A 23834-nucleotide genomic window follows, 5' to 3' on the forward strand; every position below is an offset into this window, starting at 1 on the left:
TATAGAACGTTGACTTACCAATGCCATGCATTACATACCATGCTTTACTCTACAAACCTTCTTCCCATCAAATGTGAACTCAAAGCACTCGTCATCTTGACCTTGTCTACTATAGGCCATGCCCATGCAATCCAATACAAATGTGTATCGTGTACTATAGCTCTGTCCCCAAAAGTGTACCCTAGCTTGCATGATTTTGGATCTATCTCCAAATTGACAACATCGCTTCTCGCAAAACAATCAATGGTTGCGACATTGTGAATGTTTGCAACATCACATTTTTTGCTAGCTCCATGGGTTTTATCGTAATTTTTCATTACCCTTACCCTATGGACATAGCTCCTTTTCTTATTTTTCCCTTCAATGATATCATAGTGATCATGGCATCATGGTGTCTGTCATCAGAACTATCGCCATCATTGCCCTCTACATCATCATCCTCTTTTTCATCACTTGAATTGTTTAGGCTGTCAATATTTTTTTGCATAACCTGATCTTGAATACCCTCATCAATAGAAGAAGATTCTGTGTCCTTCACTAATGGTTCACCATTCTCAAATGTGAGTTGCCTGATCGGCCAACTAACCAAATTCAAACCTGAAACACAAGTTGAACTTGGATGCAAAGATCCTTCTATAATGACACCCAAGCTACTCTCTTCTAGTTCTCTACAATTTATAGCCTCGTATGGGTGGACCAGCAATACTACTCCATTGCCAAGTTTTGTAGATCTGTTGTCATCCCCCAGAGGATGACACTTTTCTCTTTCCAGCTCTCCCTATCTATAAAGTGATCTTCTTGATCAACAAGAAGTTCCGCAAAATTATCCTCTTTGGTATTAGTAATGTCTTTGTCCATAACAAGGTTGACCAATGGCCATTTGATGATACTTCCAACTGCTTGAGACATTGTTCTTGCATCCATTGTGGCAAATGGAATGAGAAATGTGTCATCAAAGCTTTGTTGAACATGTATTGCTGCACATGTCTCACCAATGAATTGAAAACCACATGTTTGAGAATGAATAACCCCGCATGCCTTTCTTGCAGAGAGAAACACTAAAGCACCTTGTTTTAGACCCTGCAATCCCTGAGAAAATCAAGATCTCAATAAGAAATATTGAAGCGATGTTTTTACGGTAGTACACAAAACTATAAATGTAATTCAATCTCAACATGAGTTCAGGCTCCAACCAAAGTTTGAATCTCACCTATAAATGCTAGTTTGCTAGGAGGCTAGGCTTCATCTAAAGCTTGAGCCTTGCCTACATATGCTAGCTTGTTAGTAGGAGGCTCCATGAGCCTCACCATCATATGTTAGTTTGCTAGGAGGCTCCAGTTAAAGTTATCATCCTCACTTGCATAATATATTAGTTTGCATATGTAGGGTAGGCTCCTCCAACAAAAGTTTGAGCCTCACCCGCGGATGCTAGTTCGCTTCTAGGAAGTTGAAAGTAAAGTTTGAACCTCACCCACAGATACTAGTTTGCTTGGAGGCTCCAATCAAAGTTTGAGCCTCACCTTCATATGCTAGTTTGAGCCTCACCTTCATATGCTAGTTTGCTATTAAGAGTTGCTATTAAGAGGTCCCAATTGAAGTGATAATCCTCACCTCATGTATATGCTAACCAAGAGGTAGGCTTCATCACCCTCTGCATCTGGCCACACCGTTTCATTGGGATATTGAGTCAAGGTATGGTGTCAATTAGCCATCAATGTTTCATAGCTACAAAAGGCAAAGGTAAGTGGTTACAACAGTAGCAAAGGCAAAGAGAAAGCAATAGAGAGACACAATATGCTAGTGAAGAGAATGTGACATGGAAATGAGCAAATGGACATTGGATTTGAGACTTCTCCTTCGTGAGGTTCAAACTCAAGTTTGAGTTATTGTGCATTATATAGATTTTAGTTGAATTTTTAATCGCATAGTTTATGAGTATATTTGGGTGTATGGAGAAAGAGGGAAGAAAAGAAGAAATCTCAAGCTCAAGCTCAAGCTCAAGGCTCAAACTTGAGTTTGAGCCTTGTCTATTAGGAATAGAGAGGGAAGCTAGGATAATCCCAGAGAACAAGTGGGGTGTGGTGAAGAAGGGTATATAAACAAAAGTGAAATTAACTATAATCAAAAGACCTGGGACCTGGGCCTAGGCTTGGGCTTGGGCTTGGGAGAAGAAACCGAAACCGAAACAAACTTTTTGCCTCCCTGCGCTCCTGCCTACCCCATCTCTGCCTCGCCGTGCGGCGCTCCCACCCTGGCTACCCCGTCTCTGCCTCGCCGTGCGGCACGCCTGCCCTGGCTACTGCCTGTCGTCGCTCGCCCGCCCCGTCTGCCTACCGTCGCCCGCTTGGCCCTGGCTGTTGCCGTCTGCCTGCCTCCTCGTCGTGCGCCGCCCGCCTTGGCTGCTGCCTCGCAGCAGTCGTGCACTGTTGCGGCGATCTCGCCCTGGCTGCTGTCGCCCACCCTCCTCGCGCACCGCCGTGCCCGCCCTCCTCGCAGCAGTCGTGCACTGCTGCGGCGCTCCTGCCCCGCCCTAGCTGCTGCCGCCCGCCCTCCTCACGCAGTGCTCCCGACCGCGTCCGCCCTTCTCGCGCACTGCTGCGGTGCTCCCGACCGCGTTTGAAATTCGAATTTCGAATTCCCCCCTTCCCCCCCAAATTCAAATTTTGAATTTTTCCCTTCCCCCAACCGGCAAAGTGTCCAACAACTGCGTTTGAAATTTGAAATTCGAATTTTTCGCTTCCCCCCCAAATTCGAATTTCCCCCTTCCCCCTTCCCCCAACCGACAAAGTGTCCGACGACCGCGTTTGAAATTTGAAATTCAAATTTCCCCCTTCCCCTAAACGCGATTCTGTGTGGTGAGTGTACAGTGCTTGTCATCGTAATTGCCATCGCCCATGCGATTCTGCACCCAAAGTGATTCTGTGTGGTGAGCGTACAGTGCTCATCATCGTAATCGCCATCGTATGCAATAATCATCTCTGTTTCCTGGCTCTGAAGTACTCGCTCAGCCCTGCGTCCTCCTACGTTTCGAACAGTTTCTTTTCCTCCCGCAATCGACACGTCTGCGTTGGTTTCGACCTCTATTTCCTACAAAACCATCACGCCCACATGCCACATTGGAGACTTCAAGCATCCGTCACGTCTGTGCGACATCGGAGACTTTCGTTCGCCCATCTGCATTTCGTGTGTTCTCTCATCTAATTGAATACTTTACGCAACAAGTAAGTCCTTCTTTAATTGATTACAATAATCAATATAAATGCTTACTTGATTGCATGCTAAGTGTGCCATTTGTCAATCGTTGCTTGTCGTAGATTGTTTGCACTTCTTGCTGCTCTCTTTTGTATCTTCACATATGTCGAGAACCTATAAAACTGATCTTTGTGCACATTATATAATCTAGATGACAAGCGTTCCCTATATAAACATGGTATATGTGTCACATATCTGAGTGCACAACTTGGATATAGACTCCACCTTAAGTTCGAGCCTCCCCTACATAGAACTTATGTGTTAACGCTCGACCTAGATTGAGTCTTTGTTCTCCATGTTAGTGTATCCCGGCCTTAAGGCTCGAACTTGAGTTTGAGCCTTTACTCTCCATGCTAGTGCACCCTGGCCTTAAGGCTCGAACTTGAGTTTGCTTCTTTGCTCTCCATGCTAGTGCACCCCGGCCTTAAGGCTCGAACTTGAGTTTGAGCCTTTGCTCTCCATGCTAGTGCACCCCGGCCTTAACACTCGAACTTCAGATTGAGCTTTCGTTCTCCATGCTAGTGCGCCCCGGCCTTAAGGCTCGAACTTGAGTTTGGCCTTTGCTCTCCATGCTAGTGCACCCCGGCCTTAAGGCTCGAACTTGAGTTTGAGCCTTTGCTCTCCATGCTAGTGCACCCCAGTCTTAAGGCTCGAACTTGAGTTTGAGCCTTTGCTCTCCATGCTAGTGCACCCCAGCCTTAAGGCTCAAACTTCAGATTGAGCCTTTGCTCTCCATGCTAGTGTACCCCGGTCTTAAGGCTCAAACTTGAGTTTGAGCCTTTGCTCTCCATGCTAGTGTACCCCGGTCTTAAGGCTCAAACTTCAGATTGAGCCTTCGTTCTCCATGCTAGTGTACCCCGGCCTTAAGGCTCGAACTTGAGTTTGAGCCTTTTGCTCTCCATGCTAGTGCACCCCAGTCTTAAGGCTCGAACTTGAGTTTGAGCCTTTGCTCTCCATGCTAGTGCACCCCGGCCTTAAGGCTCGAACTTCAGATTGAGCCTTCGTTCTCCATGCTAGTGTATCCCGGCCTTAAGGCTCGAACTTGAGTTTGAGCCGCCTTTGCTCTCCATGCTAGTGCACCCCGGCCTTAAGGCTCGAACTTCAGATCGAGCCTTTGTTCTCCATGCTAGTGTACCCCGGCCTTAAGGCTCGAACTTCAAATCGAGCCTTTGCTCTCCATGCTAGTGTACCCCGGTCTTAAGGCTCGATCTTCAGATTGAGCCTTTGTTCTCCATGCTAGTGTACCCCGGCCTTAAGGCTCGAACTTAAGTTTGAGCCTTTGCTCTCCATGCTAGTACACCCCGGTGTTAAGGCTCGACCTTCAGATTGAGCCTTTGCTCTCCATGCTAGTGTACACCGGCCTTAAGGCTCGAACTTGAGTTGGAGCCTTTGCTCTCGATGCTAGTGTACACCGGCCTTAAGACTCGAACTTCAGATTGAGCCTTTGTTCTCCATGCTAGTGTACTCCAGCCTCAAGGCTCGAACTTGAGTTTTAGCCTTTGCTCTCCATGCTAGTGCACCCCTAGCATCTGAGTGCACAACTTGGATATAGACCCCACCTTAAGATCGAACCTCCCCTACATGGAACTTATGTGTTAAGGCTCATTCTCCATGCTTAACTTTACATGGAACTTGGCCTTAAGGCTCCAACTTGAGTTCGAGCCTTGCCTATCTATGCTAGCGTATCCCTAGCATATGAGTGTACAACTTGGATCTAGGCTCCAGCTTAAGTTTGAGCCTCTCCTACATAAAAGTTGGCCTTAAGGCTCAAACTTGAGCTTGAGCCTTGTCTCTATATGCTGATGTATCCCTGTCATATGAGTGCACAACTTGGATTTAGGCTCTAGCTTAAGTTTGGGTTTCCCCTATATGGAACTTGGCCTTAAGGCTCCAATATACTAGTGTACCCCTAGCATATGAGTGCACAACTTGGATCTAGACTCCAGCTTAAGTTCAAGCCTCCCATACATGGAACTTCGCCTTAAGGCTCAAACTTGAGTTTGAGCCTTGCCTCTCTATGCTAGCGTACCCCTAGCATATGAGTGCACAACTTGGATCTAGGCTCCAGCTTAAGTCGAGCTTCTGTATGGATTAAGTAAATGCAAGTGAGGCCCCCGCTATTCAAGAAAACTAAGTGAAGCATCAATAATTGTAGCATGCATTAAGTTTCTTAAGTTTGATAGGTTTTGATTTGATAGGTTTTGATTTGCTATGTAGCATTTAAATCCATTTTTTTCTAAGGTTTTAAAACTTTTTTTGTGCTTCACAGGAATGGAAGCTAGCAAAGCGCCCGCTACCTCGCAACCACATGGTGCACCAATCTTTACTCTGGGATGCTCGTCTCGCGAAACAACAACTCAAGCTAAAAGTGTCACTCCTAGAATTAAGGTGGATAAAACCTTCGAATTGAGTAACAAAGGAGGAGCAAAATGGTTTGTGGATAGCTACGATGCTAGTGCAAACTTCAAAGGAGTCCTCCATTTGTTTCTGTCTTAAGGTGATACATCATATGGAGATATGGGGATTGTGGTGTGGATGCAAGAGCAAACCTATGCTTCACGTGCAATGTATTGCCAGAAGGAGAAACTACAAAAGCAAATAAGTTTTGCTTATCATTGGACACTTTTCACCCAGCAGACATGACTGGCAGTAAACTAGGAAAGGACAATTCTATTGTAAAGTTAGAATTGAAGATCATTGACTTTTCCATTCAAGAAGACTCAAGGGTGGATAATGTGGAGGACGTGGTGAAAGCGGTGAGGCATGCAAAGAAGGCTTTGGATTCATGAAAAAAGTCCATACCTGAAAAGGAGACAACAACCACTCAAGTTAGGAAAATTGTGGAGAAAAAAGGCAGGGCCATAGTGAAGAGTGCACTTGAAGCATCTAGAAATGCTGGTGCAACTCCTTCAAAACATAAAAAGGAGGGTGACAAAACAAAAGTCCTTGATGTAAGCACAATAGCATCCGAAGACATGGCAGGCTCTCAGGTGCAAGAAGAGGAGCAAGCACTTTGCAAAGAAGAGAAAGGCAAAGCACTCTACAAAGGTTCAAGAAATCTCTTCAAAGAGGCAAAGGACAAAACTAGCAAGTGGTTCAAAAAAGGAGATAGATGCGTCCGATGACGAGCTAATGGAGGTTGAGACTCCAAACAAGGACAACAAAGCAATGATCTCATTAGAAATAAAGAAGGGATATTATCCCTTTGGTCTAAATGAGGTCTTTAGCATTGATGTGATGAAATGTTATCCTGCTCTTTCAAACTATGTGTATAGAAGGTTAAATAAGGATTGGGTTCGTATTTTGACCCAAGACTTTATTGAGGACCCAAAGCAAGAGGAGATACTTGCAATTTTGATGCCCTGTAATCGTGCTACGAAACAACCCCTTGATAAACTCGCAAAAGAAGATATTCATAAAGTTGAATATTGGATTATCTCTGGTCACACTCCATTAGTGCTACAAAAAGCTTGCAAGCTCTAAATATGGCTAAAGTGATTCCTCAACTGCGTCAGCAATTTAGATTCAGGAGATCAAAGATAATTGTAAATTGCCCGCCCAAGATTTCTCGTAACATTTCCAAGGATGCAAATTTATATGTTGCAAAGTCAATGCAAAAGGAGCCATTCCTCGATCAACTTCTACAAGCTCGAGCACAATGGCATGCAAACAGTTATCCTAGTAAACCGTTGCCTGGTGTCAATCAACCCAAGATGGACGAGTCTTGGAAGGTACTCTTTTGATTCTTTGCTATATCTTGGTAAATCATAGACATACATTACTTCTTCTTTACTTTTCATAATATCTTTTACGGATCTATAGTTTCAAGTGTAGCAGTAGCATAAGAAAGATGCATGTGAGGCTTCTTCTCAAACTACATAAACATAATAGTTTGGTTTGAAATTGAACTTCAAGCCTCACCTCTTTGTGATGGTGTAGCACTTGCATATCTAATTGTGGCTCGAACTTAAGTTGGAGCCTCACTTGCAAGTGCTAGGTTTGCATACGGAGGTGACGCTCAAACCTAAGATCGAGCATCACCATTATATACTAGTTTAGCGCACTGGCAAGTGAGGCTCAAACTTAAGTTTGAGCATAAGCTCCAAATTATTGAAAACCCATAGATGCATGATTCCTCCTAATATTTTGTGATATCTATAGTAAGGGGGCTAACTTCTTACTTTGCAACTTTGCAGGCCTTTGTGGAGACCACGGAGCACACACTACATAAGAATTTTGTCAAAAATGATTTACACTTGCTTCTATGTGACGATGATGTATGGCAGAATTGGGTTAAGATCATGAGGCTATATGCAAAAGGCTTGCTACCAAATTCAAAGGGCGAAACTCAAACTAAAGGTCTTGATCAAAATCCCAAACTTCCAACTTTGAAGAGTGGGCAAATTCAGCAGAGCTGGCACCAGGAACAGTCACGCTAGGCCCAACGTTGTTTAGGTGCATTTTAGGCCTTCAAAAGAGTGAAGTTTTGGACATTCAAACAGCACTTCTTGACAAGAGAATATTGCTTAAGAAGGGAAAGTAAACCCATCAAAGAATGGATATGGAGGAGATGGCTTCGAAGCTAAAAATAGATCGAGTGCTCAAAAATGCAATAACTGCCTTCTATTTTGATCTGACAAGGGAAAAGATGACTTGGGAACAGGTTTGTGAGACATATAAGCTAGGGGAGTATGAGTATAATCAATTGAGGAGCTACAGCCAATCCTTTGTTAGGGACGCTCTCAATCGTTCAAAAAAAAATCATTCACTTCCAAAAAGTGTAGTAACTTTACTGAATCACCTATATAAAGCATCTATGGGTATTGTATCTCAACAAGAGTCTATTCCTTGGACAATTAGGGTGGGTTTTGATATGACAAAGATTATAGCCTTCTGTAGTGAAGAGCATGTACCATTTCAACTGGCAATCATGGACCTACATGGTACAAAGGAGCAACTCTCGTCAGAATTTTTCTCCAAGTTGGCACTTGCTTTGAACACACTAAACTCACAATATGAATATATTCTTGTGTGTTTTGTTGATTTCATCACCATTGGAATGCTTATCGAAGGGATTTGTAGCCAATCAACAAAGGTGCACTATGAATTTGGCATGACCCACACACAAAAAGATGATGCCTGGACATCTAGAACAGTTGAGATTGCAACTGTTATTCTTGTCATCAGCAAGGTTGACAAGTTTGAGGCCATTGATAAGGTTCTCACAAAAAATGTATTCATCTCAGGCTCTAGTGGCCAAAATAGAGAATTCATCGACAAAGGCTTTATTGATGGTCTCATCAATAAAGGCTTTATTGATGGTCTCATCACAGGGTTTTGTCCTGAACACAGCTATGTGTAGAGATATATTATGGTGGAGTTGTGCTAGAGGAGAGCTTGCTAAAGAAGAGACGATGTATTGCTTTATGCAAAGATGATTTGGAAGCGATGGCATTAGAATCAAAGTGCTCTGCTCTTTTAGACGGTCACCCGTCCTTGCAAGAGTGGTGTGGTGCAAGTGGTGGCACAAAAAAGCAAACACTAGATGATGCAGAAAAAGAGAACCTTCAAAATCTTCACATTGACGACCCGCCAAGTACAGAGGAGGAAGACGAAGGTGATGATATTGACAACAAAAATGACACAGATGATGATAAAGAAGTTGGAGATGCTATAGACTTTGAAGATGCAAGGCAAAGGAATGAAGAGGACCAAGGGAATGATGCTCTATTCAATGAGGATGCCGAAGACAATTTTGAAGATATTGGAAGGCATGAAAATGATGATGAAGGTGGGAATGGTGATGGTATATTAGATACTGCAAAAGCCATGGAAGCTTCAAATGTTGGGGTTGCTATGGCCGTTGAGAAGATTGGGGATACAGATGTCAACAAGGCTTTCCATGCTCATAGCCCATCAAGCTCTCAACCAAAGAAAGGTAGAAAAGTGCATTGATAGTGCTTATGAATGTACAACGGCGAATGGTGATCATTGAAAGGAGCTTATCAACAACTAATATTAACATAGGTCTTGTTCAAAGTGTGGATTTGCTGAAATAATTATTAGTCTTTTGATTAATACATTGGCTTTTTTGGATTCACTTTTAACATTTTTCTATTAAAGTGAATATTTCTATTTTAATTATCCTTTATTTCATGCCAACGTCTGGTACAAATGATGATGTACACTTACTATTAAGAAATTACTCCATATCCTAGAGTAGCAATGAACTTTGCCCTTGTAAGTGAGGCTCAAACTCAAGTTTGACCCTTATGTGAAAGTCTTGGCATGTAATATGGTTCCTAATTCATTATGGTACGTCACTCAATGCTGAGTAATCTAAGTTTGGATACAAAGTATATGTGTAGATATAAAAATGACTAGTGTTGTATTAGCCTTGGTGTATTATTTAAATCCTAAAAGTAATAGCATTTTATTTTAATCTTACAGATATATACAAAGAAGGGAAAGACGAAGATAACATTGCTCAACTAGAACATCATCATGAAAGCCCTACTAGAGAGATCAACTCTCATGATTCAAATGCTAGAAATAATGAAGATAACATGGTGGAGGTAGATCACATCGATGATTTAGCTTTGCAAACATCTTCAAGGCCTTCAAGTGATAGGACTAAACAGACTAAGGACATTCCTGATTTGCAAGTTAATGTTGAGGTTAGTGAGAATAAAGATAAAGTTAATGTTTGAAGAGCTTCAAGAGACTTTTGCAACCAAGGAGAGACAAGAAGAGATTGTCGAACAAATTGATGAGGCTACATATGCTACGAATAAAGGGAAAATAGTTGAAATCAAGGACTCTGTGGGGTGGCAAAGGGTGCCAGAAGAAATTGACGAGGCTACATATGCTACGAATAAAGAGAGAATAGTTGAAATCAAGGACTCTGCGGGCAAAGGGTGCCAAGAAAACTAAAGGTAGATCTTTTTCAATAGGATATTATTTAAGATGATTTATTCAGCAATTTTGTGTGTTAAAAAGTATGTTTCTCAGCGAGAGTTATTTTTGCAGGTACAGCTGCTTCTAACAATCACAAGTTAAGTGTGCAAGAAATAGAGCAACCTTCTACCCTACCTTTTAAATCTAAATAATACAAATGACATTAGGTCTATTATTTTGCTTAATTGGCTAGGTCAATCTCCTATCACACATGGTCATAATTTATTTATCGATTTTCAAGATGTACTGGAAGAATGGCTCCAATTCACCTCCCAATTTTTGCGAGAAGAGCTCAACGAATATTCAGATGAAGTGGAAAACTCATCTTGTGCATCTTCACACTTACCATTGTATGGTGATAAGCTAAAGTATGTCCAATCAAGAGGGGAAAAAAGAGAAGTAGAATCCATAAGCAATGATCTAGCAATGTTGGCATCCAAAGTTGGAGTACCATTACTATCCAAAGACCAGCTAAGCTTGTTAAACGTATGTTACAAAAGAAGGATTTTGAGTGATCAACACACTATTGCATATGCTACTCGCTTGGGATATGATCGTGGTCATCTCATAAGTGGAGTTGCAGCAAAAGCATACATATCAAGGCTACAAAAGGCTTACTTGAGCTTATGGGTAGGATAATGTCTGGTTTCATTAAACATTGAGTGACAGTATAATCAGATTCCAACCTAACCCACACTAGTTGTTGCTGCAGGTTGAAGGAAACCATTTCTGAGGTCTAAATGTGTAGTTTGAAGTATGGGATCTGCACAAATATCAAGACTTGTTGGGTGCAGAATGTTTGGAGCCATTTTGTACTAAAAGCCCATAAGATAGACTTAGGCTTTGGCCAAAACAATGTGCTTAGATGGGTTTAATTTTTGGATTGTACGAGCCAAATCTTTACACTATTGTATCAAGCAATCAAATACCTCTAAACTTACTGTCATTTGATTATCTCTTTTGTCAATATTTGCAATTCGATTGCAATGAAGATGTGTTTGTTTTTTATTGAAGATATTGCCTTGTCAAGGTGTAAGGCTATGAATATTATAATTTAATTTGGATAGACTCAATTATCTCAACAGTGAAAATCTTTTATACATCATATTCAATAAATTTGATAAAATTTAGCATTGAAAATATACTCGCTCTTTTATTTTTTTGGTTGAACTTTTGAGATATTGGAGTGTTTGTCTATGAAGGTTTAAGACCATCCATATCATGGATGAATTTATGTTGTTGGCACATAATATATTTATTTAAAATTTTGAATGTCCATTAACCATACATTTTGTTTTTAACAGGATATGTTGAAGCATATAGCTTTGATTTCAAGTGTACAGAAAACTTACTATTGAGGTGGCACCAATCATTGGTGACTCATGTACCTAGAAGAAAAAGAGTTCCACCACCCCCAGATACAATAAGGAAACAAAGAAGAGCATTGATACTTGAACTCAATGGTGTTTTACTTAAGACCATTGAGATGCAACATGGTGATGTATGTCCAGACTGGGCCAAACATATGTATCTTGTGGAAGAGAATACAATTGTTTGGCATTTGATTCACAAAGATGCATTCACTTTCCTTGATTTTTGTATGCAATGGTTTGAGGTATAGATCTGGAGTACTAATAGACTACAAAGGACTCGACGCATTCTTGAGTTGTGCTTTCCTCGGCACCATTAAAAGTTTAAAGTCGTAGCAGGGCAGGCAGCATGTCAAAAGACGAATCTTCTAATTGGATATCGATTTGTATACCACAAAAACTTGGATGTAGCATGGAGAATTTTTCATGACCTGGATGGAAATAACACGCTAATTTTTCATGATACCCTCTACAATGTAATGTGGAATATGTCCGGAACCTACTTGACTTTTCCAAAGATGTGGAATCAAAATATAGAGGAGCTTCAAAGTTTTTTGGAGACAACAATCAGCACATGGTTACTTGGTTGGATTTATGCAAAGAACAAACGGGAGTATATTTGCAACACTTTAGTAAATGAAGCAGCTTATGATAGAGAAACTTTGTATGTATTGGAGAAATACATGAGAAAACGCTATGTTTGAGATACAATTTGTACTCAATTATTATCTTGACAAAGTGTCTACGAAGGGTTTTTGTCTTCGGATGAATTGTAAACTTGAATGTAACAATCTCATTGAAATTTGATTGCTTCTAGTGTTTCTAAACACCACACTCTTTGGAGATCCCTCAATTCTAAGGTTCCTTTTCCAAGTGTTCTTTGGCATTATTATCCCATGTTTTTACTCCAGTGCCCCTCAAATTTGAGCATATATATCATGATTTATAATCTTGATATAGTGTCTAAGATGGGTTTTTATTTGTGGATCAATCGTAAACTTAGCACATTGTTACTGTCATTGAGATTTACTTTTTGTTTTGTTGTTTCTAACACCACACCCTTTAGAGATCTCTCATTTCTAAGGTTCCTTTTTAAGTGATATTTAGAATTCTTTTGGCAAATTAAATAAAGCCCATGTTTTTACTTCAATGTCTCAAAGTGGAGATAGTATTTAACATTATCTTCTTTATATGAAAGGTGTTGTATAATCTCAATTAAGTTTAGTGTCATGTTTCCCTTGTCCTTCTTCCAATATTGTTGCATTGACGTATGTATCTATATAACTACAAACAAATATGCCAAATAATTATGTTAAGATATAATCTAATGGCACAAAGAGTGCACCAACAAATAGATGTTAGCTCAAACTACACAAAAATACCGAGTTTCCAACCAATCCTATAAGAAATGGGACTCGAATAATTCTCAAAATTCCTAAATTTATCTTTTAACTTGTTAAGTATGCAAGGTGGACTTAAAGATATCATAAGGATCCAAACCAAGTCAAGGGAAGTTTCCAAGGAAACATCTAAGGCAATGATGAAGTGAAAACCTCAAGCTTTGACCTTGAAGCCAAGAGCTAGAGGCACAAGCCCAAAGGTTATAATAGCCCCTAAAAAGGCTAATGAACTAGAACTAGAGGTTTAAGAAGAAGGAGAACTCAAAGAGCAAGCAAAAATGTAACACACAATCAATTATCAAGGGCAACAATGTCATGACCATTGAAAGTGGTTTGGATGATAGCTCCAAATCTGCCCTTCCTTATGTAGACGCATCAATCTCCCATTTCCCTTGTGACACAATGAGCGATATCCCATTTAAACTAGCTCTTTCTAAAGAGGAGAAACCTATTAACTATGAAAACCTTTCAAAGAAACTTAAGGAGTATTCTAATTTCGTGTTAGAAAAAGAGCAAATGAAACAAGCCCAAGAACTTGTAAGGAAGTTGTAGGCTAAACTAGAGAGGTGAACTAGAGCCAATACTTGAGTAAGTGGTCGAGTATGACTAACCACCCCGCCCAAGGAGATCCGTAACCCCATTCTAGAGCTAATCTTAGAAACAATGAGGGGACCTTAGTGCCCACCAAAGGCCTTGACCAAAACTGTAACCATTCTAAAGAGGCCACCAATTTTGCAGCCTTTGCCTTTGGAACCAATATGATTAGATTCCACAATGCTAGATGCAATTTATTTGGAGGTGAAAGTTAGCCTTTCATAGGTCATCATAGTCACTATAATATATTCTCCAATGTGATAGGTGACGTCTTCATTTCGACCCCATCAGAGGCATTGTCTCCTAGGGAAGGATCAATGCACATTCCCTACAATGGTGAATGGGAACCTAAGAGACCACACAATTGAATCTTGAACCTCAGGAGGATGAGGATTAGTCGTGCCATAGTGAGATCTCTCCTTCTATACCAAAGATAAAAGGATAAAAAGTGCCCATGAACAAGCTAGGACACTACCTTGAAAGCGATAAAATGAATGTTATGTTACCTATTATTTATAACTGAATGGCGATCTTTGCAATCTTGGATGGTGGTGCTAGTGTCAGCATAATCACCAAAGATTAGTGGGAGGCTTGGGCAAGCCCACCACTCCTAGGCATGAAGCTTACCAAGGGAACATCGCTAAACCCTTGGGCAGCCTTCAAGATGCAAAGATTAAGACCTTGGGGCTAAGCTTCTACCACACATTCATAGTGATGGATGCTCACATAGAAGAGGGTCATACACCATGATCCTCAGAAGGCCTAACATGAAGGACATAAGGCTAGTTCACGATTGGGAAACCAATCATCACATTTACATACACAAAGGTAATCAATCCTTGAAAATAAACTTGAAAACATGGAATATATTAAAAACATGGAAAACTCATCCCATGGGTCGACGCAATCTTGTCAAATGAGTTTGAAACACAATTGCTCAGACTATTTTAGTCGATATTTACAGAGCAAACACATAAAAGCTCACACCATGCCAATTTGACATCTATATAGCTTGTAACAAGATGTTGGAAGGTGAAGATGAGGACCAAGAATATGATTCCCTCTTGTAGTCTACCGACCCTAAGGATTGGATTCACGTTCTTGCATAGCCTTTCTTAAAGGATTGGGAGAAGTTTTGCATAATTGGATAATGCCAAGATCACATCCCTATTTTGTGATTGATGTATTTGAAATAAAACTAACAAGGTGGTGGAATCGGCACACCTTAAGGTAGAGTTCCCCAAAACGACCATCTAGCTACATAGCTTGTCTTGGTTAATAGTGGGGCTAGCCACAATATGTTATCTTGGGAGACACGGACCTCATTAGGCCATCCACCCCTTACACCATCCTAGCAACCATTATCGTAGGTAAATAATTCCCAATCTATGACCATTGTTGGTTGTTATGAAGTGGAGTTTCTAATTGGATCTACGTTTTATTGTGACAATCATAGGTACATTAAAAGACATCATCATCCTCGAGGGGATGGATCGTAGCCATGTATTTGCACCATCAGCTTGGTGAAGAAGGATCGAAATGATAAAGCTCCCCTTCAGAATGGTTACCATACCCCTCATGGATGAGGGCATCCCAAACCTATCAATATCCCAAGCCTTGTCCTCCACTTTTAAGCCATCATCTCATGTAACCCCTAACACTACACAACTCTTTTATCTTTTTGCATTGTGACCCTCCCTCAAGCTATTATGGATATCCACAACCTCATCGAAGATGATGGCCACCCCCCAAACCCCAACCTTAGCAACCCTTTAGGGAGGTCACCATAAAGGAGTGGGTACCTAAGAGTACCCCGGTTAGCCAAGAAAAGTATGATGCCCAAGCAAAGACATGGTAGACACCATTTAGCCAAAAGCCTAACCATGAGTGGAGATGCCAAGCGAGAGCCCCATGTAAGATGTTGTATTTAAATCTTAAGCCCCATTGGATCTTTCTTAAGGTGTTAGAAGCCCATAGCTTCTACATAGGAAACCCTTTTGTTTGGATCCCAAAAATCTCATTGTCCAAATAGCCCTAAAAGCCAAAAAGATCTAGATTACCTCCTCAATGCCTACTACCTCCTCAAAATTGAATGTTTTACTGGATCGTGATAAAATTTCTAGAAGCACAAGGGTTCCACACATCTGGGTGTCTAGAAAGAAACTTGTGCCTCAAGGGGACCCCCGCAAATACACCCTTGAATGTCAAATCCAAGTGGGTGTGGAGACTCAAAGACATGCCTTTGATGCCAACTCCAAAGCCTAAGCATGAATGAGAGCAGTGGTTTCCACCTCGACTCATATGCTAACACCACCTTTATAAAAGTCAAAAGAGCCCGTGTGGTTGGCTATAGCCCTACCTGTCCTTATTTCCATCAAATAAGAGCCACATGGTGCCAAACCCCAAAGAGAACCATGCACACACTTAAGTGGCACTACCAAGAAATCGAGGGATCAAAAAGATCACCACGACCCCACAACACCTATGTGTGCCATGTTGTAATACTAACTCACAAGCTGGAACTAGAAAGACATAGCTTAATCAATCGTGCTAGTAAAGCCAGCCGTGGTGGTGTCAAAGCTTTTGTCGCGGATAGACAAATGATTCTACTCCCTTGCCTATTGAGTGCACGTACAATACCCTAGGTCCATGTTACATATGCAACCCCCCACTCAAGTGTACAATTACTATTTTCATTGGGAACAATAAAAAACTCAAAAATTTATCAAAGCCTTTAAAAGTGACATTTTATTGGACCCAAATCTTTGGCCACACCTTTTTAAGGGAAGGGACCACCCTACATTTTTTCTAATATGGCATCCTCCCATTGGACCCTTTTCTAATCCTCTTTTTAAGAATGTGGGCTCTTAAAGGGCTCCTAGAATATATCAACCTTCCCTTAATGGTTAGAGTAGGAAAAAAGGGGGGGAAAAGGTAGCGAGATAAAAAGTGTAAAAATATATGGAAGCATCTCCTTTTTTAAGACTTCCTTATAGATCATTTCTCCCCTAATATAGATTATACTCACAAAATATTATTGATAGGAAGGTGACTTTAAAAAGTTAAGTTGTTGGTGAAATTGCTTAGAATTTTTATGTTTATTTTTTCTAGAGGTGTGGGGGTATCAAACTCGTAATCTTGCTTGGGTAGGGTGGATAGAATCTAACTACCAAGAGGGTAAGAGCTTTTTAACCATTTCTGATACTTTTTGAGGCTATAGTGAAAGATTTATCTATATCAAATAAATAAAATGGCATTAAATGACTTAAGTCATCTCTATATACGTCTTAAGAATCAAATTAGATTAGATAAATTTTTCCTTTTTTGTTTCCTTTACAATTGCATTATTATATGTACATAGGAAAAAATAAAACTATGATCAACAAATAAGGTTTAAGAACACTATATGGCTCGTCGAAATGATTTCAAGGTCAACAAGTTGCTAATTAGAGTACATCACTATAATAAGTTGTGCTACTATACAATTCAACTTTTACTACTATGACTTTAAAGATGTTGTATCATGATATGTGGTAATCTAGGACTACATCTAATGGTTGTACCCTTATACAAATTAAATCGCTGTCATATTTGATAAATATATCTTTTTATCATTGTCACATAATATAATAAGATCACTCACATGTAATAAATGTGTTTATTAACAAACAAATCTTAATATAACATATATGAGCATGAACAATAGATATGCATACATTACTTTAGAGGCCATGCTATTTTCTTTTGGCACCTTCAGTTTCAAGGCTACATCTTTGACCAAAAGTGCATTGATCCCTTAAAACACGACTCAAAACTTATCCACAAGTAAGTCCTATGTACTATAAACATCAACATGAGAGGTGTACTAGCAATTCTCTTAACAAGGCTCATTTTAAGAAGTACTATTATTGACATTATTTTTTATAACCGTGTTATAAACACTTGCGCATGGTTAGGTGAGAAATACACGCCCACGTATGTGAGAAATAAACATCTTACATCTAAAAAGATAATGTTATGGCAATGTGCAATTTTTTGGGTAGAATTTTGGGTGCATTGACCCATCTGGGCTATTTGAGCCAAAGGAGTGAACCTTCTTAAAAACATAGTACCAATAAAGCAACCCTACATCTTACATCTAAAATGATAATGTTAGGCAACGTGCAACCTTTTTATTTTGGCTGCATAGACCCAAAGGAGTGAACCTGCTTAAACACATAGTACCAACAAAGCAACCCTTTGAAGGCAAGGGCCAAGGGAGGTGCAAGAAACACATGCAAGTGTGTACACAAATTCAAAGGCAATATATAAAAGGCAATAAGGTAATGGAGAAGAGAGCAACAAGAGGATGCTAGTAGAAGAGGAAGGTTTGGAGGAGGAGGAGCATAAAAATTTGCAAGAGGCCAAACCTCCATTCTAAAGGGCTAGCTTTAGAAAAATCATCATGATGAGATGAGCATGGATAGCTTGCACCATACTTTTTCTTCTTCCTTCTGCACTTGCATTGCTTTGAGTAGCAATTAGAGGAATAAGAAACCATGCCCATGCCCTTGGTATTCTCTAGTGGTGATGAAAATGACGATGCCTTTATGGAGAAAACAAGGTGTTGGGGCACTGCACAACCATTAACATTAGCAATTAACATTAATATGTTCATAGTGCAAGTACCGTAACCCAGGTCCATGTGTACATATGTAATGTAGCCCCCTCCCCCCACTTAAGTGTACAATTACTATTTTCATTGAAAACATAAAAAAACTCAAAAACATAAAAAAACATGGCTAGCAAGCCCATGTTGGGGCACTGCACAACGATTAACATTAGCAATTAATTAAAGCACCTAATTGTCAAGGCCAACCAAGCAAGTAATGGAGATCAAGCGGCTAATGTAAAAGGTAATGATGCAAGCAAGGATTAATCAATTACCTGGAGCTATTGATGTAGAGCTCTTCTTAGCAAATGAGGAGGCTATGACGCAGAAGCAGAAGAGGAGAAGATAAACCGAACGGTTGGCCAGCCTCATGGCAGTTAGCACATCAACCCTGCAGCAATGGGCAGCTTGCAGGCTTTCATAATTGGGTATAGCCTACAAATTACTCAAACGCTTTGGGACAGGTAGCATGCCCTTTGATCACGTGTAGCCCTGCCCCCAAAGGGACATCCCAGCATTTTGTGACTTATTATTGCTCCTCTCTTAAGCTGCGTAGTCTGCAAACTTTTGTTAAAAAAAATAACATTAAAAAAAATCTACTTTCCCTTTGCCTTTTATTAGAGCCCAATAACTAATGCCTATTACACACACCCAATACAATTGTCTTTTCCCGTTACCTTTCATTAGAGCCTCATAACCTTATCCTATCCACACGATCATGATAGGCATCATAACACTTTATGTAGTGACATTCTTACTTTTCTTTTGTGCCATTGCTCACAATTGTATCACACACACACACATGCGTGTGTGTGTGTGTGTGTGTGTACACATATATACACATATATATAGCTTTTACACTTTAAATGTGTGTGCTCATGTATGCATGCTTTTGCACTTTAAATGTGTGTGCATGTGTGCGCACAGGCATGTATGCATGCTTGTGCTCACATAAACTCTAATTACCAATCAAAATATATATCTCTTTTTGTTAAAGTCCCCATCATTTTGATGGGCGGGTAAGATTAAACTTGTCTTCCACATTAGGATATGTGAACATGTGTATATATATATATATATATATATATAGAGAGAGAGAGAGAGAGAGAGAGAGAGTCTCTCAAAGGAAAATATGAAAATATTTATAAAACAAGAAATGTGGAGTCAACAAATTGTTAAAATGGTGTGTATTCTCAGTTATTATAATTTACAAGGTTGTTTTGTTTTATCAAATTGATTTCAGAGCTTAGTAACATGTGGATTTCATTAATGCGTAACAAAATTGCATACATGTTTTCTTATAAACACACAATTAATAAATGTGCCTAAATAAATAAATAAATATATATATAATATAACCACACTTTCATATGGGTGGAGAGCTGGCACACTTCCCTTCTATAAATTACAAGACCTAATCTTGAACATGCCCTTCCTTGGAAGAATACATACATACATATATATATATGCATATACATATATATATATATATACATATATATATATATATATATATATGCATATACATATATATATATATATACATATATATATATATATGCATATACATATATATATATATATATACATATATATATATATATATATATGCATATACATATACATATACATATATGTGTGTGTGTGTGTGTGTGTGTGTGTGTGTGTGTGTGTATGTGTGTGTATATATACATATATATACCTACCTACATACATACATACATACATATATATATATATATATACGTGTATATATATATATATACATACACCACACACACACACACACACACACACACACACACACACACATGTATGTCTGTATTACTATAGATTTATGAGTTTGATTTGTGTTCTCGGACTCTCATAGTATATTCTATGTTTGCTCCATAGATTTATGAGTTTGATTTGTGTTCTTGGACTCTCATAGTATATTTTATGTCTTCTCCATAGATATATGAGTTTGATTTGTGTTCTTGGACTCTCATAGTATGTTATATCTGCTCTATAAAACACTCGGTTCCACAGCCATAGATTTGTGAGCTCGGATTCTTATAGTAAGTTATTATGCTCCACATAAAAATTGATTCTATAGCTCTCTAACAAGCTCGCTCACTTTAGGATTGATTATCCAAATTTGGTAAAAACATGATAAGAATAACATGTAAAACAATTAAGATAAAGTGCACATAATAACTTACTATTCTGATAGCCACTTTGATGTATAATATCAATTGCTTGAAGACTTTTGTGTGGAAGGGTCATGTGCCTTCCATAATGAGAGTCCTGAAGAAGCCTTATGTCTAGTGTAGAAGCTTCTTGGAGTGTTACTTTGAAACTATTGTTGCACTTACCAAACACCCATTAAACATTATAATATGCCCTATAAGAGGACTTAAAGGAAATCCATAGCCCTTGCAAGAGGATTTAATGGAAATCAATGTAGTTCTTAATCATACTTTGTTTAACCAACTTGTAGACTATTACACACACCCAATACATGGATGCAAGATCACCTAGAAATTTTAACACTCTCTCTTGATCTAACCATGAAGTAGAAGAAGTCCATTGGTGTAGTCAGGATTTTTTGAGATGGAAATTGAGAGTCAAAGCCGCTCACATGTGAAGTTGGTTTGGTGCTAAAGAGCCTCTCCAAAAGTTCAATGACAATACCACCCATAGAGATTAAGGTAGATAGCCTAGATGAACATAACAATGTTGATGATGATGAAACCACATGCCACACATGGAGTGCACAACATAATCCTCATGATGCAAATTACTAAATAATCTCTCTCCTCCCACCATGGAGTTTTTTTTAAAATATATATAATCACATAGCCTTCTCCTTTTTTCTTGGTTTGGATTTTAATGAATAAAGGCTTTATAATAGGCAATGCCCACAAAGGTTAAACCTTTCAAACTAAGTAATAAAACGTGTACATAGTACATCACATCCATCATTTACAGAGCTTCCATGATAACTCATGCACTACCTTGCTTACATGGAGATTCAAGCTGCTATTGTGCTGCACAGAGGTCACTCGTACTGTGCCCAACTATGGTAGACGGGATGGCCATGCTTGAGTTGCTCACGATGAAGAGGCCGACAGCTACAGAGGTTGCCGACTAATTTGATCCACACGACCATGGTTGTAGATATGATGGCCCAAGAGCTTGAATGTTGATGATCATTTTGAACCACTGGGGGACACACACACACACACACACACACAAAACAATTGTGCCACCACCCAAGAATGAGATGTAGAGGACTCACACACATACAACTCTCACAATGCCTCACAAAGGATAAACGAATCTTTACTCCCATACACCCACTCATGCCTCACACACAACATGAATTGGTGCCTAGGATCTTTGCTCAAATATCAACTTGAAATTCAGCAGAGTAAGCTCTCATAAAAGCATGAGTCAAACACAAGATAGAAACACACTCAATAACTCAAGCAACACAATGCATTGAGGAAGAGCTTAATTAACAAAAGGTACAAATATATAGATTCCCAAAGCAATCTCTCCACCTCCTTATAATAAATGAGTGCCATCTAGTTAGAGGGTTCTCGTTCCAGCTACCATGCTATGTTGCTAACTAGAGAGTTCTAGACTTTAACGTATTTCTCCCACATTTACATTATGTAATGTTTGGATTATCTTGTGTAACCTACACTATCACACACCTAGTACATGGATGTAAGTCTCAAGAACACCTAGCCTATCACACACCTAGTATATGGATGTAAGTCTCAAGATCACCTAAAAATTCTAACAAACTTGCCTTGTTGGGCATAAGCAAGCTGAACCAAGCCTACTTGCAAAATGATAAATTAGGTGTAACAGCAGCTATTTTCACACATCCAAGCCTTGGCTAGGGCTCTATTATTGCCTACCAATGGTTGGAAAACCTCAATAATCAAGCCCCAAATATGTTGTACATGTTTCACGTTGCTTTGTTTGTTATCATACACTACTCTTATTGTTCCCAGCGTGGCACCATTGCCACTACTCTTCACTCATACTAATACAATGGATATACTATATATGTATAGTACAAGTGTAACAAGTAGAGTAGTTATTAGTTTTGGGTGGCGAGTTAGTGTAAGATTAGCACCCACAAGCTATTTGGCAATCCTTGACCTAAGTGCCCTATCTGGTTGACTATAGCTAGGGACCAAGAGTGTTAAAAAACAGTTTACTCTCTTACCTCTTATCTTATTTGTTGATTACGGTTGGTTGAATAATGCCATGTGGGAAATCTTGCCTCCTTCCTCCTTCTAGGTTATCAAGCTAGAAGAACTTTAGTGGTTGTTATTAATCCACAAGTTGCTCCTTGATAAAGTTGTCAATGTGGCACACTTTCTCACTTCACTCTCTCTCACACACACTCCTCACATTCTCAATACTAAAATCACTTAAACACACACTTACTAGCATAAGCATGCAAGCAAAAAAGAAAGCCTGTAATAACTAATCTTACACAAGAGAGAGTGAGAAAGTGTGGCACACTTTCTCATGCTCCCTCACACTCCTCACACTCTCAATCACTCACACACACATTTACTAGCATAAGCATGCCAAGAGGAAAAGAAGGCAGCTAGTAGCTAATCTTACAAAAGAGGGAGACTCCTCACACTCTCATTGCTAGAATCACTCACACACACATTTACTAGCATAAGCATGTCAAGAGGAAAAGAAGAGAGCTAGTAGCTAATCTTACAGAAGAGAGAGTGGCACACTTTCTCACTCTCCCTCACACACTCCTCTCACTCTCGATGCTAGAATCACTCACACACACACTTACTAGCATAAGCATGTAAGAGGAAAAGAAGAGAGCCAGTATATAATTTCACACATAAGAGAAATTTCACTCATGGCTTTGCATTATGAGAAAAATAAGCATCTATACATTTCAAGAGTGTTCACACTTCACTTATGTGTGTCCATGTAGTAGGTTCCCAAGACTAGATGTTGGGTCTTAATTTCCTTAGACACTTACAAAATACCTTTCTCATATTATTACAATGCTTGAAGCTCATTGCTTGAGGATACAAATCCATATGGGTAGCTTGGTCACTTAAGGATTTGAAGGGCACCATTGAGAATGGGATGCCTAAAGTACTTAGATGATGGGGCACCCACAGTACTTTGATTGATGCATTATAACCTTATTGAGAATGGGACACCCAAAGTACTTTAATTGATGCATTCTAACCTTATTGTTGAGAATGGATGCCTAAAGTACTTTGATTGATGGGGCACCCGAAGTGCTTTGATTGATGCATTCTAACCTTTACGATGTGAGTGTGTGTGCTGGTTTGGTGGGGCTAGAAAACATATTAACAGATGAGTGGTTAACATACTCCATATGGGTAGCTTGGTCACTTATGGATTTGAAGGGCACCACTATTGAGAATGGGGAACCCAAAATGGGCTGCCCACAGTACTTTGATTGGCGCATTCTAACCTTCTTGATGTTGGTGTGTTTGCTAGTTTGGTGGGGGTAGAAAACATGTTAACATATGGGTGGTTGATATGCTCCGTTGAATGGGGCACCCAAAAATACTTTGATCAATACTTGTTGATGCTGGT

General features: G+C 39.6%; 1 long non-coding RNA gene across 1 annotated transcript; it reads right to left on the reverse strand.

Moving 5' to 3' along the window:
* Window positions 1–17866: 17866 nt before the first annotated feature.
* On the reverse strand, window positions 17867–18724 carry LOC147624415 (uncharacterized). The gene is made up of 2 exons (XR_015269149.1): window positions 18500–18724; window positions 17867–18187 (listed from the first exon to the last, which is right to left on the reverse strand). It is a non-coding gene; the product is annotated as an uncharacterized LOC147624415 (long non-coding RNA).
* Window positions 18725–23834: the final 5110 nt, after the last annotated feature.

Source organism: Cibotium barometz, chromosome 25, assembly GCF_041138505.1.
Source record: "Cibotium barometz isolate CiBa-2024 chromosome 25, ASM4113850v1, whole genome shotgun sequence".
NCBI lineage: Eukaryota > Viridiplantae > Streptophyta > Polypodiopsida > Cyatheales > Cibotiaceae > Cibotium > Cibotium barometz.